Below are 18,099 nucleotides of genomic sequence, written 5' to 3'. Positions count from 1 at the left end.
TTGGTACTCGTTTTTCGTTTTTATATCCCATACAGGGTTTATTAAGTTGACACGAAGTTTACAACACTCAGAAGGAAGCGATGGAGACTCTATTAAAAAAGCTAAATACCATAAATGATCAGCGTGAAGAACTGAGTCGAAACGCCGACTTCCATCTTCGCGATATTCGGACCGAACACGTCGAATACGGCGCACCAAACGCTTCAAAACTCCAAGGTAGAATACCGCATTAACGTTTTGGCCGGGTGAAACAAATTCTTTGTGGACAATACCCTTGGAATCATAAAAACAAATGAGCATTGGCTTCACTGTTGACTTCTCTATGCGCAATTTTTTTGGGTTTCGGCTCGTCCGGTGCCTTCCATTCAGCACTCTGGCGTGTCGTTTCAGGATCATATTGGAAACACCACGTTTCGTCACCAGTCATAATATTGTAAAGGAATTTTTTGTTCTTTTTGACCTCTTTAATGATGTCCTTCGAATGTTGGATTCTGAGCAATTTTTGGTCGTCAGTTAATTTGTGCGGAACAAACCGTGCACACACCTTTCGTAAGCCCAAATGTTAGATCAAAATACGGTAAATCGATGTTTTGGAGATGTTCAATACCATTTCCATGAATTTTAATTATGATTTCGGCTGATTTTTGATGAATTCACGCACAGTTTCGACGGAATTTCCGGTGATCATTGGCCCACATGTTGATCGTCATTTATGTCCTCACGACCACTTTAAAAATGTTGAAACCACTCGTACACTCTCAATTTTTGAGATATTGATCTGATTTTGTAGATGTCACTTTTTCCCCAAGAAGCATTTTGTGGAAGCGCAGATATCGGAACACCATATTCTATGGTATATAGCTGTCACACAAACTAAACGAACGGAGTAAAGAATTTTTTCATTTGATGAGATATCTTCATGATATTTGACATGGGTTATTGCAGACTACAGCTGATTACAAACTGACCGAGGAGTCTTTCGTATTTATGTAGGTTATTGTAGCTTCTGTTCAAGCGTTTTTTCTTGTTTTTGGTTTCTTGAACCTTTAAGACCTTTAAGAACAAAAATCATTTAATTGTTTTTCAAGTAGAATGCAAATAATTTTAATTTCATTTTTAATAATAATTAACTTTAAGTGAAATTTTCATTATTTTACTCATTCATGTCATATAGTGTTCAAAATTAATTTCTTCACTCACAGATACTCCTAATTATTATATTAGCACAATAACACATCGAACTTAGCTCACCTTTCTTTCTCCCTTAGTTTTGTTTTCTTTAAAGTTCAATGAAAGACATGCCTTGTTCTAGCATGCCTTGCCAGCCAGGTGTTAGAGTGATGGCAAGAGAGCTCGACATTTCTCTCGAGTCCATTCGAATAATTTTGGTGGTACCGTAAACAGATCACTTTGGACACTCTTGAACGTGCGAATTCCGATCCCACATTAATGGAAAGCATTAATTGCCGATGTGACATAATGAAATTCTAAATCTAACATCACTATCCTTTATCTGAGTCTGATATTAATGAAGAACAAATGAAAAAATTGAAACTTAAAAAAGTTTAATAAAATCAGTTTCCATTAATCTCATTATCTAAGTAACCTAGCCAACAATATATGCAGGACTTCTTAGTTATTCTAAGAAAGCACTTCATAATGTGTATCACATTACCGTGCCAGCTCATTTCGAAATATCCAGTGTAGCGTGCAAAATGTCGATCCAACAGCCCACAACTGTAACAACAAAGCCAATGTTTGCGAATCGTGAACCAACAATATGCGGCAGTCAAGTTGACAACATTGAACTTCAATTCTAAGCCAACACCAACAACTATTTAGACCGCTGCCATTTAACTGAAGTAAACAGTATGACCGAAACACACCCAGACTAGGGTGTATCATAGAAGCGAATATTTTTTCTTCGCTTAGTATTCTGAAAATTTTTTGATTTTTAGACACCTGTTAAGAAGTTTCTCTCAGTTTGAGCTCTTAATTGTCAAAAGAATCTCCTCCGTCTTACAGTTTTCTATTTACGAGTATTCATACTTAAATAGAAAAATTCAAAACTCGCGTCCAAATTCTTGAAAATATATTATATCCGTTCCATGGATTTTCAAGGATATTTAATACTCTACAAAAAAAGCGCTCTTTCGATTTTTTCGTAAACCTGACCGGTTAAAAGATATTGAGGGTTGAAGTTTGATTATCTCTAGGCAACATTTTTTGCTTTCCTTTTTATAACTCAATAGAGAAAAAATATTAAAAATTGGAAATTCCTGAGTTTTGTAGGGAATTCCCAACACAAATAGGTCTCTTAAATTCCTATTTTTACCCACCCTAACACACAAGCACAATTTGCAACTGGCTTGAGGCGGCATCCAATTGCTAAATGCAGTGGACTTGCAGCTGAGTGGTAATAATTCAAAGTGCACACACCGATTTGATATTCAATTAAAGGTTGTGGCTTTGTATTTCGGTGCAAAGATTTACTATAAAAACTCAAGCACACTTTGGAAAAGTTATCAAACAGTCTTTACTTTCGTATTCAATTACAAGTGTTCGCTTGCGCAACAAACCAAAACGTAAAATGTTCAATCTCTACAAAGTGGTAAGGATGCGAGCCTTGCAAGCATTTTTCGTTGCCTTTAAGGATATTTAATAATTATATATTTTTTTCTAGCTCATCGTCTTCGCCGCTTTGGTGTGCATCGCTGCTGCCTACCCAAGCATCATAGGACCAGCCATCGTCCCCGGTCTTGCCTCAACTGTTGTTGTGGGACCAGTCGGACCTATCGGACCCGTTGTGGTGCCCGGTCTGGGTCATGGCGCCATTCTTGGCAACCCTCATTTACTTGGTTAAATAACTACTTCTAAGCTATACTAATTGGACTGCCAACATTTCCCAATGGACAACTCCCTTTGCACACCTACTCACCGTTACTATTTCTCACCCAACATCATTTCCACGAATGTTAGGAATTTCGCAAATTTAGTACATTTTTGTGTTTCGTTCGTTGCATTGTTGCGCACTCCTTACCAACTATCAATAAGTAATTTTTTGTAAATATATATTTTCTTAATTTGATTTGAATAAATATGCAATAAACCAATTAAATGTTAATTGTTTCATGTGAAGTTCTTGGTTAACGATGCGATGGTAGACGATTGAAAGTAGAAAACACTACACTTTATAAAGACTCTTTCCTTCTAACTGCCTTCTGCTTTATTAGCCTCCTGTAATAAGTAATCCTAACATATGTGATAAGGGTATGAGTTCTTTGGAGTCTTCATAATAAGGATTCTTAATATCTTAATCAAAAAACCTTAAGATTCTCCATCGATCAACCAAAAGATTGGACAACAAACGGGACTCATTTTTTAGAGTGGAATTTTCATATACACTCACTCACACATCCGATATAATATACAGACAGAAAAAATATATAATACATACTATCATTTATATATGTATATACTTTATAGGGTTGCCGACGCTTCCTTCTGAGTGTTACAAACTTTGTCACAAAATTAATATACCCTGAACTCGAGAGACGATTATGCGGTCTATTCGCCACCTTGTATTGCTCCCTGGTTCATATCTCATAAGCTGCTTAAACTATATCAACTAAACTTGTTGCAAATGATTCCCTTCAATATTTGATGCCATATTGGTATTCTCTTGGTCCCATCTTTTCTTTTTACGACTGTGGACGGCTTTTATAGCTATTCTTATCGCGAGACTTCGTCTCTCTAGATGTTAATGTACGGCTTACTGGCCAATATTCCGTACCATTGCTTAATATGGTTCTCTCTCGTTTGCAACATGTTGCTACAGACTATAATAGTTTTATTCACCTTGCGGATGTATAAAGCACCTAAAACTAATCGAGATTATAAATATAGGGTTATATATAGATAAATGATCGGGGTGACGATTGAAATCCGGATGACAGTCTGTCTATCCGTCCGTCCGTGGAAGCTGTAACTTGAATAAAAATTAAGATATCTTTTGAAAACTTGCTATGCGCGTTCCTGAGTTAAACGAAAATTACCAGTTTGTAAATGGGCAAAATCGGACCACTCTCACGCCCACAAAACCCTACTAATGGAAAACATATAAAGTGCCATAACTAAGCGCTAAATTAAGACTAATTTGGTCCAGCTGATCGAGTTGGCAAGGAGTCCCTTTGGCAAAATATTTTGAAAAAATGGGCGTGAACCCGCCCTCAAAGAAGTTTAATGTATATATCATATAAAGCTAAAATAACCAAATATGCACAGCACAAATATTATAACAACTCCTACCTACATTGTGAAAAGGGATGAAATCGGAAGATAACCCCGCTCACTCCCATATAACGATACCGCTAAAAACTACAAGCGTAATAAATCAAAAACTAAATACGCGAGAAACATTAAATTTTACCTCCGCGATGATATGAAAGGGCCTTAGAAACCTTGTGAAAATTGGACGATGGCCGTGGCACCGCCCACTTTTTGGTGAAATCCCATATCTCGGGACTTGACAGACCGATTTCAACAAAATTTAGTAGGTGACATCGTTCTTACATTCTTATTTCACACTGTGAAAATGGACGAAATCGGACTATAACCACGTCTATCTCCCATACAGCACAATTTTAAATTCCATTTGATACATTAACTTTTCAGTATTCAAATAATGAAGCCATTAATATAAAGGGAAAAACTTTTGCACTAATAATACCTTTCAAATATGCCATATTATGACCAAAAAGTGCCCAAATCCAACTAAAATTTTTCAAACCACTAGGTACCGAATATGTGGACCCCCGTATTTATATTTCACTTTTGACAGAAAACACCGGTCTGCATATGTCGGACAATGTTTGAGTTATTTCGATGAAAATTACAGAATATGTTCTGCTCTATAGCAGTTTGTCTTTGTGCCTAAAATAGAAACAATTTGGTGAAATTTGAGCTAGCCCCCATGTAATTATTATCAGGATTTTTGAACATCCGGCTGACCAGGGCACATCTTTTTTAATATGCAGCATGATAATAGCTAATAGATAAATTCGGGTCGGGATCCCAACTCCCACATACTCAAGGGCGGCTCCACAGTAAATTTTCAACTTTTTGAAGAGAGAAACTCTCCGTAGTTCGCAAAATTAAGAACATTTTAATGTTTCAATGGTAATAACTGCACAGTATTCTTTCTCGCTGTACATCCATCTGATGCGCTCTATAGCTTTGGCCACAATACACGTCATGGCGTTATTTCTACCATACCTTTGGGAAAACTGCCGATAATAAAGTTCCGCGAAGAGCCCCTTGCATTGTTTGATACTAATTTTAAGTGCCTTGTTCGAGAAACCAGCAAGTCCTTTGCGTTTTCCGAATCTCTCCGCCACTTCAGACACTACATTCTAGGTGATTTTTAAAGCTTCCACAAGTGCCGGCATCCTTCGGCTTAATTGTGTCTCTTTCGTTCGAAAACTCATCACATCTTCGAGAAGTGTAAGACAAGTGGGTACATGACCATTAATCTTTTGGTCATGGTGATATCATATGCGCGTCAACCCACGGATTCTCATCCGCCTTCTCACATAAATCTTAAGTTCTTACGTTTTTTCTCTAAGCATTCAGGCAGTCTTGTGTGATTTGGCGTACATTGGTTTCTTTGTTGTTTTAGCAAGCATGAATGGCCTTTTGTCACATACTTTTACAAAGTGCCATTTTCACGATCACCATCTAATCTGTATCTTTTGTGTGTCAAGCAGTCATTTTGCGACGCTGGAATGCTGATCATTGCCGTCCACGTGCCCACTTGTGTCCATCTGATGCTTTTGATCGCACTTTCTCTGAAGGAGCTTAGCACTTTAATTTGTTTCCGACTACCTCGTTAATGTTTTTGGGAATAACATCGATAGTTATTCGTCTAAGTCACGGATCGGTCTCGGGAGTGGCACATAAGCTGCCTTCTTCTGCAACTTTTAGATCTGCGTTTATCCATTTTCTTTCTCCTCAAATTTCTTTTCTCTTTTAGGAAGGTTGCCTTCATTCCTTTTGATTGTACTGGTCATCTTAAGCACTTTCACTTGCCCGGTTATTTTCTTAAGAGGGGTCTTGCGTGTTAATTATGTATTCATACTCGCGGGTCTCTTCATGGTTGAATCTACTACTCGTTTTGGGAGCGTAGGTAGAGTTTCGTCACCGAACAAAGTAGCTCTCGGATTCCGAAAATGATCGATAGACGCGGCAGCCGCGTTCAGGAATAAACTCATTAAGGTCACTGAACTGAGCGATAACATTTTAGAAGACTGCGGTATATAATCAAGACTTGAGTGTGTTATTTAATAAAAGTTTATCTGCACTGAGATATGCATCGCACAGCAAACAAAAACTGGAATTGAAAATTAATAATTTAATTTTTCAACTTTCTCAATATTTAAATAGTCCAAGATGTATGCAGGTCTTCTCAATTATCAACCAGCACTTTGCAACGCATATCCTATTACTTCAGTCCGGTACTAATACTTAGAAGTGCCTTGTGTAGCGTGCAAATGTCAATCAAATTACCCACATACATACATAAATGATATTTGTTGATCCATGCTAATGCTTGCCAATAACATGCCAACAACAAGCGGTAACCGCGGCAGGCGGGTTGACAACATTGAACTTCAATTCTGAAAGAAAACCAACAACAATTTTAAACCACTACCTTAATACAAACACACAGACACCATGTGCAACTGGCTTTCGGCGACGCCCAGTTGCATAAGGCAATTGATTTGCAACAAAGTAGTAAAAATTCAAAATGCACACACCGATTTGATATTCAAATTAAGATTGTGGCTTTGTATTCGATTGCAGATTTTGTATAAAAACTCAAGCGCTCTTTGAAAAAGTTATCAAACAGTCTTTCAGTTCGCTAACGCAACAAACCAAAACGCAAAAATGTTCAACCTTCACAAAGTGGTAAGGAGACCACAAGCCTTGCTGGCATCCCACATTACTTTAAAGGATTTCTACTAATAATATTTTTCTCTAGCTCATCGTGTTCGCCGCCTTGGTGTGCATCGCTGCTGCCTACCCAAGCATCATAGGACCAGCCATCGTCCCCGGTCTTGCCTCAACTGTTGTGGTGGGACCAGTCGGACCTGTCGGACCAATCGTAGGTTTGGGTCATGGTCTGGGTCATGGTGGCGTTATTGGACACCCTTGGTAAAATAACTACTTCTGAGCAAAATTAATTGTACTGCCAACATTCCCAACTGGAAAACCTCTTTGCACTCCTGCTCATCGTTAGTTTTTCTCACTCTACATCTCTTATGGAACCACGAATGTTAGGAATTTCGCAACTTTAGTATATCTTTGTGTCTCGTTCGTTGTATTGTTGCGTACTCCTTTATTAACTGTCTATAATTTTTTTGTAAATATGTATTTTTTGTTTTAAATCAATTTGAATAAATATGCAATAAACCAAAAGGAAATGTGTAAGTTATCATGTGAAGGAAGCCAAGTACAGGGATAGCATTGAAAGAGAGGTTTGAACTCTTTCTTTCTAACTGCATTTTAAACCTTGTTTTGCTTCTCTAATATATGTAATGAAATAGCAAGTCCATCAGAGTTATCTTAATAACGATTCTATGTAAGTGTCTCATTCTCATCGATCAGCATTCTTTTGTGTCGCCTCGAATAAAGACTTGTTCATAGTAGGTTCATAGATTACTGGTCTTTCTGATGCGTTGTGTATGTAGGTGCTGTACCTTTTTTCAGCACCAGTAAATCTGCACAAAAAATATCCTAATGGTTGGCTAGTTGTTGTTTTTCTTGCGGTTATATGACTAGACTCAAATTAGTTGTCCCCAAAAGTTTCTAAGGTGCCAGTAGTGAAACCACTCATTCCAGCTTCCCACATATCGGGTATATGAAGAGAGGCAAGTGACATATTGAGGAACTTGGTTAGATATTTTACTCCCTTCAAGTTTAGATGCTTCAGTTTCAACATGTTTATTTCGTCTGGCAGTCTTTTGGCAGTTTGTGTGGCCGAATCAAAGTCCTTTGAACTTGTCAATTAAAGAGTGTAGTGTTAACTATCGAATTGAATTTCAAACCGATCATCATGTCTCTTCGGATTTCTGAGCTTCCTTACACAAGTTACAGAACTTGCGTGAGGATCAGACGGATCAACTTAGTGGAAGATGTCACGCTCTTTTGCTAAAACTGTTGCTTCGGTAGGGAAATTGGGGTTCAAGTTCTCGATTATTCCAGCCAGGATAAAAAATGCTGCCTGGTTGAGCGTCTTGAGTCCGTAGAGGTTCTTTGTTGGTCAACATGAATAGCGCACTACACTAGAGTCCAAATTGTGTGTTGGTAGTATGAGATCACTTACCGAGTGATCCGCTACAAACAGAGTTAAGTCGTCAGAGTAACAGCCTTGGCCGCATAAAATCCGAGGCAATTCCAGTAATGTAGATCCAACAGTTGTGGGAATGACTATTGCTATATCGAAAAGGCAACTTTCTGTCTTCAGTGTTTTCTGTATGCAGCGACGATTAAGCATCGCTAGAAAACCCTCTAATTAATTGACGATAATTGATTCTTTAAAAATCTGTAATGCCCCAACGCGTTCTAATAGTAGCCGTATACCTATATTTGGTGGTAGAATGCCCGAGAAATTATAACTAGTATTCTACCTTTAAATCATTTACTGTGCGTAATTCTTCAGAAAGAATCGATCGATCTGGCAAACGCATAACGTTCCGAAATCGAAGACAAAAAGCTGAGGATCATTTTCGATCCATTTATTCAGACACGAAAAAATGGCGGCAGAACTGAAAGTTGACGAAGAAAAACCAAGACCAAGACCAAACCAACGCTTTTCTAGAGAAGTATTGAATGGATTTCAACTGAGTTTCCTGCTTCCAGAAAAAGTATGTGCTTTGAAAACCAAAGAAATGAAAAATCTCATTGACTGCTTGGTCAGGTATATGGGACCTCAGAGAATTTTGGATCCAATTCAACACATTTTTGATACACAGAAATACTATTGTCATGAATGATTTCAGTCTAGATTTCAATTGTATAACTCACACATTGACCGATATTTTCGGTCAACTGTAGATACTTTCCTCTTCTTCTTTACTGGCGTAGACACCGCTTAATCGATTATTGCCGAGTTAACAGCAGCGCGCCAGTCGTTTCTGCTTTTCGCTACGTGGCGCCAATTGGAGATTCCAAGCGAAACCAGGTACTTCTTCACTTGGTCTTTCCAACGGAGTGGAGGTCTTCCTCTTCCTCTGCTTCCCCGGGCGGGTACTGCGTCAAATACTTTCAGAGCTGAAGTGTTTTCGTCCATTCGGACAACATGACCTAGCCAGGGTAGCCGATGTCTTTTAATTCGCTCAACTATCTCATACAGCTCATCGTTCCATCGAATGCGATATTTGCCGTGGCCAACGCGCAAAGGACCATAAATCCTTCGCAGAACCTTTCTCTCAAAAACTTGTAACGTCGGCTCATCAGTTGTTGTCATCGTCCATGCCTCTGTACCATATAGCAGGATGGAAATAATAAGTGACTTATAGAGCTTAGCTTTTGTACGTCGAGAGAGGACTTTACTTCTCAATTGCCTACTCAATCCGAAGTAGCACCTGTTGGCAAGAACTGTAGATATTGGGGTCCACATATTAGGTACCTAAGGGCTTGAAGAGTTTTGGTTAGAAGTGAGCAATTTTGGTCATAATGCATACTTTAAAGGAATTATTAGTGCTAAGTTTTAGTCCGTTATATCAATTTCTTCCTGATTTGTGCAGTGGAAAGTGAAAAAATCAAAAGGAGTTAAAATTTTACCACTCTGATTGAGGTATCTTCAAAACATGCCTTTTGAACACATCAGCCGTCTCTTCAAGTGTTGGCAAACATTGACCTACTAGCTTATCTTTATGTACGGAAAAGAAGTCATCCGAATCAAGATTTTACAGTGGATTACTCATCAAATCGATCTCTTAAGTGCTACGCGTTGTCTTTTTTCAACCATTCACTTGATTAATCCACACTAGTCTATTTTAGCGATTGATAAATTGTGTGGGATCCATTATTAACAATTTGTTTTTACATTTAAGTGCTCATGCAATATTAAATGATGGATGGTTTCACTAATATCTATTGCTGTCCCAATCTCACGATAGGTCACATGACGAACTTACAATATCAGCTTGCGCACAGCATCAATAGTTTCCGGAACAACAACTGATTTTGGATGACCTTCCCGGAATTTGTTTTGAAGTGATCTACGACCTGGATTGAATTCAGCATACCATCGATAAACACTGGTTTTTGATACAGCTTCAATACGAAAAATTGTAAAATTTTACTAAATTCATCGATGCATTGTTGCTGAGTTAATCCACGTCGAAAGTTTTAAAATATATTCACGCAAAAATGTATGCGATTTAGTTTAATTTTTTGGTTAAGAAGAATATTTTAAGTTACTGTAAAAACACAAATAGCGTCCATATATCAAAAAATTCCAGTTATCAAGTTCTACCACTAATAACGTCAAACTCTATGATAAAATTGTGAGTTTCTAGTTTGCTAGAATTGTCAAATCCCAAAAAATAAAAACCAACCTACGTAATGCTTCCTTCAAATATATAGTCTATCGATATATGAAAAACGATCAATAATTGTTTCATATTTTACACTTGATGTGCTGCTTAATTAATTTTTATCTCAATCTTGATATAAATCGCACCTTCATCAGAAACTAGAATTGAAAATTACAAATTCAGTTTTCTTATAATCTCATTACTTAAGTTACCTAGCGTTACCTATCGCGGTACCCTCGGTCCACTCGACTTGCAAGTGTCTAGTGTAGCGTGCAAAATATCGATCAAACAGCCCACAATAATAACAACATTTGTAGACACATTGCAAATTATACACCAACAACAAGCAGCATTCGCACCAGTCGAGTTGACAACATTGAACTTCAATTCTAAACGAATAGCAACAACAATTTTAGACAACTACCTTTTACCTTAAGAAAGCAGTGTGACCAATACACACCCATGCATAATGATCAAGCGGCTTTCGGTGACGCCCATTTTATGCAGTTGACTTGCAGCTGAGTGGTAAAAATTTAAAATGCACACACTGTTTATATATTCAAATCAAGATGTGGCTTTGTATTTGTATGACAAAGATTGTGTATAAAAACTCGAGCGCCCTTTGGAAAAGTTATCAAACAGTCTTTACTTTCGTATTCAATTACAAGTGTTCGCTAGCGCAACAAACTCAAACGCAAAAATGTTCAACCTTCACAAAGTGGTAAGTATACGGGTGTTGAAAGCAGCCTTCGTTGAATTAAAGGATATCCGCTAATTATATTTTTGTCTAGCTCATCGTGTTCGCCGCCTTGGTGTGCATCGCTGCTGCCTACCCAAGCATCATAGGACCAGCCATCGTTCCCGCTATTGGAACTGGTGTTGTTGTAGGAGCAGTCGGACCAATCGGCCCAATCGTAGGTCTGGGTCATGGTGGCCTTGTTGGTCACCCTCGTGTAATTGGTTAAATAACTACTTCTAAACAATACTAATTGAACTGCCAACATTCCCCACTGGACAACTCCCTTTACACTCCTGCTCATCGTTATTTTGTCACACCGCACATCACTTATGGATTAACGAATGTTAGGAATTTCGCAACTTTAGTATATCGTTGCGTCTCGTTCGCTGCATTGTTATGTACTCCTTTATCAACCATCAATATTTTTTTTTTTTTTTTTCAAATTGTATTTTTTATTTGAATTTGTTTTGAATAAATATGCAATAAAGAAAAACACAAATGTTAAATATTTCATTAGCCAAGTATAGGAGATAAAATTGACAGAAAATGCAGTGTTTACTTCTACTTCAGAAAGACTCTTTCCTCTCTTTTTCCTTACAACATTTTTAGCTTAAGTTATATTAGGTTAGATGGCTTATCTAGAGAGATGTGAAGCCGTAGATATAAAGAACTTCTATGTTCGAACTTATAAATTAGCAAAACGCTTAGTAGCCAATACAGGTTTGCAAAGGCGTTTAGTTGGGGTGGGATATCTGAAGGTATGCGCTGCCAAGTATTTAAGACTTGACCTGCCAAACGCGAGACAATCAAGAAGGAAGTGTTGAGCTGTTTCCACTTCGTTTTATTCCATACAGATGGCGTCTGGTAAGATTCCCAGCCTTACAGCATGTTCGCCAAGAGGACATTTGTCTGATAAAAGCCCCACAACTAGGGAGAGGCTAGCCTTACTGAGGACAAAGAGATCACTAGATCTCTTGCGATCGATCTTTTACCAAAATTTTTTTGCGTCAGCGCATGTACCGTTGGTAGTCCAGCGCTGGAGAGAAAATACACATTGCGGTTGCCTAATTTTTCACAAAGTTAGCATTTTTTGATTGAAAAATATTTGGCAAATTATTGATAACTTTAGTGATAGATAGTCCTTTGTGCGGAGGCGAGCGATAGTCATACTATATCGTCTCGAATAAAAATTTGTACACAGATTTTTAATCCATATCAACTGTTATGTTTAAAAACTGTTTCATCGTAACATAAAACACTTAATTTTCTCCTCTCTATAATTCCGCTCTATAATTTTGAGGATTAAGTGGGAGTTAGCAACGAAGTTATCTTCACCAACTCATGAATTAATCCAGCTTTTAATTCAGTAAATCCGGATTAACGCAAGTCCGTTTGATTGAAATGCTATTACCCGACAATAAATGACGAGTTCCTAAATGGGCTGTTGTTTTCAAATAGGATGCTCTCAGTAGGATGTGATGAACCACCAAACCAGCATTGCTTTAGCGATGATTTTTCACACATCAGTGTATATGAAAAGTTATCAAAAGCAAATCGAGAACCGGACAAAGGACTTACACAATTTCAATTTGCTGATGACATACATCAATATCCTCATCGGTAAAAGTAAAATGCCTACGTCTTTTGGCAGGAACCATATAAAAAAGATAGCCTTGTGTCTTCAGTGTGTATGGTATAAAACAACGATGGAAATTAAACTTCTGAAGAGTACAAATGCTAGATAGTATTGCTAACGCTGATTTAAGTAATATTTCCGTGTACTTTTCAATGGATAACGACATTCGAGAGGTCAAAAGAACCGATTGTAACCAATAGCAGAACAGAAAATATAATTCGACGACAACCCGGGGTACAATGTACTTGTTAAATATATTATTTAGAAATTACATAGATGTATAAAATTACTGGCGTTTATCGATAACGACATTCGTCGAACCATGGAGAAAATATAATTCCGCAACCTTATGCGATGTATAAAAGTCATTTGATGGTTTTGGAAATAAAAAAATATTTTAGTTCGTTTGAAGAGGTATCGATAACAGAGGTACAAACATGCAAGATGCTCAAAGAGTGTTTATCGATAAACTTATTTCCATATTTAGGAATGTCATACGATAAATGGGCAGTTAACTTACCGATACTGTTATTTCCGTGTGAAAACGCAACTGTCAATGAGCGTTTAATTCCTTTTAGACGCAGATGTCCAATCTTAGTTTATATGCCAAGTAAGCGAAGTAAATATGGGATAAAAGCAGCTGCGGATATGCGTACAAAATTATTTCTAAATTTTAAGTATATTTAGGAAAAGATTCAGCAGTTGCATAACCGGAGCGAAATCAAGGAGGTAGTGTTGGATCTACTAAGATGGTATAAAGGATGGAATATATCGACAGATAACTTTTTTACAACACGAGATTTGGCATTACATTTAGTGAATAACAATAAGACATTGGTGGACACTGTGAGAAGTAATAAACGCTTTTTGCCGGTTTGTGGCGCTAACCAGCAGTTAAAATGATTACCAGTACTAAGCAGTTGTTTCTTCTTTGATGGATAAGTCACCATTGTTCAATACATTCCTAAAAAGTATAAAACGGTTACTATACTTGTATTGAGCACTTTGCATCATCACAAAAACATTATTGAAAAACATCATAAGAAGCTAACGGATATAATCGATTTTTATAATTCTAAAAAATCTGTAGTAGACACAATTGACCAAGTAGTAGAAACATATATGTACGTGTAAGAGACAAAATGAGCGTTGGCTCGTATCTGTATTCTCGAATATTATGAAGCGTATTTTTTTCTCGATAATCCCTCAACATCGCACAACGGTAACAGTTTCTACATCTTATTGCCTCATAATTTTTTTATAAGATACTTTTACAAAACTTTGTCTAGGTCATTCCATGATTTTAACAACACAAGTGCACCTTTTCTATTAACATGAAAGAAGGGTTAAAGTTTGTAATTCGGTTTTACCATCGGGTAGACACCTATTTTTAAAATCACAATTTTTATGAAAACTTTTCCATTTTAATTTTATTTATAGTCAAGTAAAAAAACGGAAATCATTATATGGCGTGTTTTGGGGCATAAAAAGAACGAAAAGATGGCTTTGCTCAGGTATATTACCAATATTACCAATACGAAATACTCAGACAAGTTTCTGAATATGAAACTTGAACGCTATCTCCGTAGGCTTTAGAAGAAAAAGTCGTAAATAACTGCAGTGAGTTCAGTTTTCTCCAATGACGAAAATTAAAAAATATATTGTCCGTACAACGACTCCCGGTCGAAAAAAGAAAAAACTATTGACAAAATGGAGTGTTTGAAAAAGAGGGTGAATATTTCCCAAAAATTTTAATTTTGATTAGACCAGGAAACTACTAACATGCGATTACACCAAGAATTATATACAGAACACGCAGAAAAAATTTGATAGTAATCGGATATCATGCCTCCGAATAATTATCCAAGAATATTAGAAAATGCTGTGTCGAGAAAAACATTTTAAAGATAGATCGATTTAAGTGTTTGTACCCAGTGGGAACAATTTGTAAGGCTGTAATTCAAAATCAAGTGTAGGTATATATTTAAAATTTTAACATATTATTTTGAGGCGTATAACCTTTATGTAGGATATTTCGCACTAGATGTGCCCATTAATTAACCTTTATATGAATCTTGATATACATTGCACCACCACTTGAAACTGAAACTGAAAATAAAAAATTTAAACTTCTAATAATCTCATTAACTAAGTTGCCTAATGTATACAGGTCTTCTCAATCATCCTCAAGCAGCACTTTAGAACGCGTATCACATTACCCTCGGTCCACTCTACTTGCAAGTGTCTAGTGTAGCGTGCAAAATGTCGATCAAACAGCCCACAATAATAACAACATTTGTATACACATTGCAAATCATATACTAACAACAACCAACAATCGCGGCAATAGCGGCAAGCGAGTAGACAACATTGAACTTCAATTCTAAAAGAGTACCAACAACGATTTTAAACCACTACCTTTTACCTTAAGAAAGCAGTGTGACCAATGCACACCCAAACACACTCGGCGACACCCAGTTAATGCAATTGACTTGCAGCTGAGTAGTAAAAATTGAAAGTGCACACACCGATTCGATATTCAAATAAGATTGTGAATACAAAGATTTTGTATATAAACTCGAGCAATCGTTGGAAAAATTGTCAGTCTTTAACGCAACAAACTCAAACGCAAAAATGTTCAACCTTCACAAAGTGGTAAGGATGCGGGTGTTGAAAGCAGCCTTCGCTCACTTAAAGGCTATCTACTAATTATATTTTTGTCTAGCTCATTGTGTTCGCCGCCTTGGTGTGCATCGCTGCTGCCTACCCAAGCATCATAGGTCCCGGCATCGTTGGACCAGGCATCGTCCCTGGTCTTGGCGCAGGTCTTGTAGTGGGAGCAGTCGGACCAGTCGGCCCAATTGTAGGTGTGGGTCATGGTGGCGTTCATGGTCATTTACTTGGTTAATTAACTACTTGTAAACTATACTAATTGGACTGCCAACATTCCCCACTGGACAGCTCTATTTGCAGATTTACTCATCGTTATTTTTTCACACCCCACATCACTTATGGAACCACGAATGTTTGGAATTTCGCAACTTTAGTATAACTTAGTGTTTCGTTCGTTGCATTGTTGTGTACTCCTTTATTAACTATCTATGATTTTTTTGTAAATATATATTTTTTGTATCTTAATTTGATTTGAATAAATATACAAGAAACCGATAAGAAATGTTAAATGTTTTATGCGAAACCAACCAATAAGTCCGAAATGAGTCCGACATTGCCGTTTTACTAATGTCTATTTTACTGTTGGTATTTGGTGGATGGCGTTTTCAAATCCATTTCTGAAAACATGTGTGTTCCACCAAAAATGTTACAGCAAAAATCATTATTGTTATTGGTATGGTAGAGACGTTCGCCCAGGTATCAATAAAAGAAATTGGCGTATCCTTTATGCGTAAACGATAATTCGAAAAGCTGGGGACCGAGCGGGCCAATAGAGATTTCTTCGATGATTCAAAATTACAGGACATTAAATTGCGTGCGCGCAGAATTGACTAGAATACTAACAAAACTCTTGTCCTCGGCCATTTGTTATAGATTAATGTTCTTAATTAACCTGACGGGTCAGCAGTGTGTACTACATAATGCGTTCTGTTTGCCATCTAATAACAGAAAAGATTTATTGCTAATTCGTTGCGACATTACTTGTAGAAATAAAGTGCATGCTTTCAAAAAAGCACGCTCAATTTTTGAAGACAACAATTTTTTGTTCGAGCTACACCCGATCTCCGATGGCGCTAGAAAATAAGATCTTTTTAGCTTAAAATCTGAAGGCTCGAGATAGATATAGGATTATATATATAAATGAACAGGATAAAGAGCCGAGATGAAATCCAAGTGACCGTCTGTTTGTCCGTCCGTCCGTCCGTGGCAGCTGTAACTTGTGCAAAAATTTAAATATCTTGATGAAACTCGGTACACATGTTTCTTGGCAAACAATTAAAGCGGAGTTTGTAGATGGGCGTAATCGGACCACTGCGACGCCCACAAAAACGCTATTGATCTAAGCACTAAATTTTTAAATAGATTGCAGTAGCAATGATCACCTGAGGACTACAAATTGCGAAAAAGTGGGAAAGTGGGCTTGGCCCCGTCCGCTATTTGGTTTAAAGGGTTAGGAGTAGTCAAAGGCATGAAAAAATTAGAATTTTCAGTATTTTTTTTTTGCTCTTAAATCGTGTTATTTTACAAAAGTAGTAATATGGCATTATTATAGAATGTGTTGACTTGAAGAGACGAAAATTTCAAAAAAAAAAATTTATTTCCAAAAATATAGTTGTTTGTGTTGGTCCTTGGAGATTCATCTAAAATCAATCGGACAAAAAAAATTAGTTTTATAAATAGATAAACTCGGGCCTGATCGAAGGATTTTTTTTTTTTTCAAAATTAACAAAATGGCGGCCTCAGGAAATTTTTGTCTAAATTTTTGGGAAAAAATCATTGGGCTTAAAAAATAGAAATTTTTGAAAAAAAAAGTTCTTCGATCAGGCCCGAGTTTATTATGTATTCTTAAAGCTGTATAAATTTCATTAAAATCTACTGAGCGGTTTTCAAGTTACAGTTGTCACCAGTTCAAAAAAAAATATTTTTTTGAAAATTCTGACTACCCCTAACCCCTTAATGTACAGATATCCTAAATCACTAAAACTACAAAAACTAAATTCGCTCACGACAAATCCCTTTAGCACTTCTATCGACACTGAAAAAATGGTTGAAAACGGAAACCAACTCCGTGCACTCCCCATATAACGGTACTGTTAAACTAAACACGCCAGAGATTTAAAATTTTACGCCCGAGATTTTATGAGACGGCTTTATGGCAGCAGGTGTGAAAATTGCACGTTCGGCCTGGCACTGCCCACTTTGTGAAGCCACATATCTCGGGGCCAGACCGACCGATTTCGACTAAATTTAGTGCCTGATATTCCGCTCATATTCCTATAACACAGTATAAAAAATAACGAAATCAGTCTGCAACCACGCCTACTTCCCGTATAACACAATTTTAAATTCCATTTCATTCTTTCACTTTCCAGTACACAAACCAGGAAGTAATTAATATAACGGGATAAAATCAATCACCAGTAATTCTTTAAAAGTATGCCACCTTGACC

General features: G+C 37.1%; 3 long non-coding RNA genes across 3 annotated transcripts; all 3 read left to right on the top strand.

Annotated features, from left to right (window-relative positions):
- Positions 1-2,454: 2,454 nt before the first annotated feature.
- On the top strand, positions 2,455-3,118 carry LOC126762912 (uncharacterized). Its single transcript, XR_007667525.1, has 2 exons — positions 2,455-2,611; positions 2,684-3,118. It is a non-coding gene; the product is annotated as an uncharacterized LOC126762912 (long non-coding RNA).
- Positions 3,119-6,875: 3,757 nt separating this feature from the next.
- On the top strand, positions 6,876-7,481 carry LOC126762908 (uncharacterized). The gene is made up of 2 exons (XR_007667521.1): positions 6,876-6,966; positions 7,040-7,481. It is a non-coding gene; the product is annotated as an uncharacterized LOC126762908 (long non-coding RNA).
- A 3,583-nt stretch (positions 7,482-11,064) lies between these two features.
- LOC126762909 (uncharacterized) lies at positions 11,065-11,833 on the top strand. Its single transcript, XR_007667522.1, has 2 exons — positions 11,065-11,322; positions 11,393-11,833. It is a non-coding gene; the product is annotated as an uncharacterized LOC126762909 (long non-coding RNA).
- The last annotated feature ends 6,266 nt before the right edge of the window (positions 11,834-18,099 follow it).

The sequence above is a fragment of the Bactrocera neohumeralis genome, chromosome 6 (genome assembly GCF_024586455.1).
Source record: "Bactrocera neohumeralis isolate Rockhampton chromosome 6, APGP_CSIRO_Bneo_wtdbg2-racon-allhic-juicebox.fasta_v2, whole genome shotgun sequence".
NCBI lineage: Eukaryota > Metazoa > Arthropoda > Insecta > Diptera > Tephritidae > Bactrocera > Bactrocera neohumeralis.
Note: the sequence above shows the minus strand (reverse complement) of the source record. Positions and strands in the feature narration are given on the sequence as shown.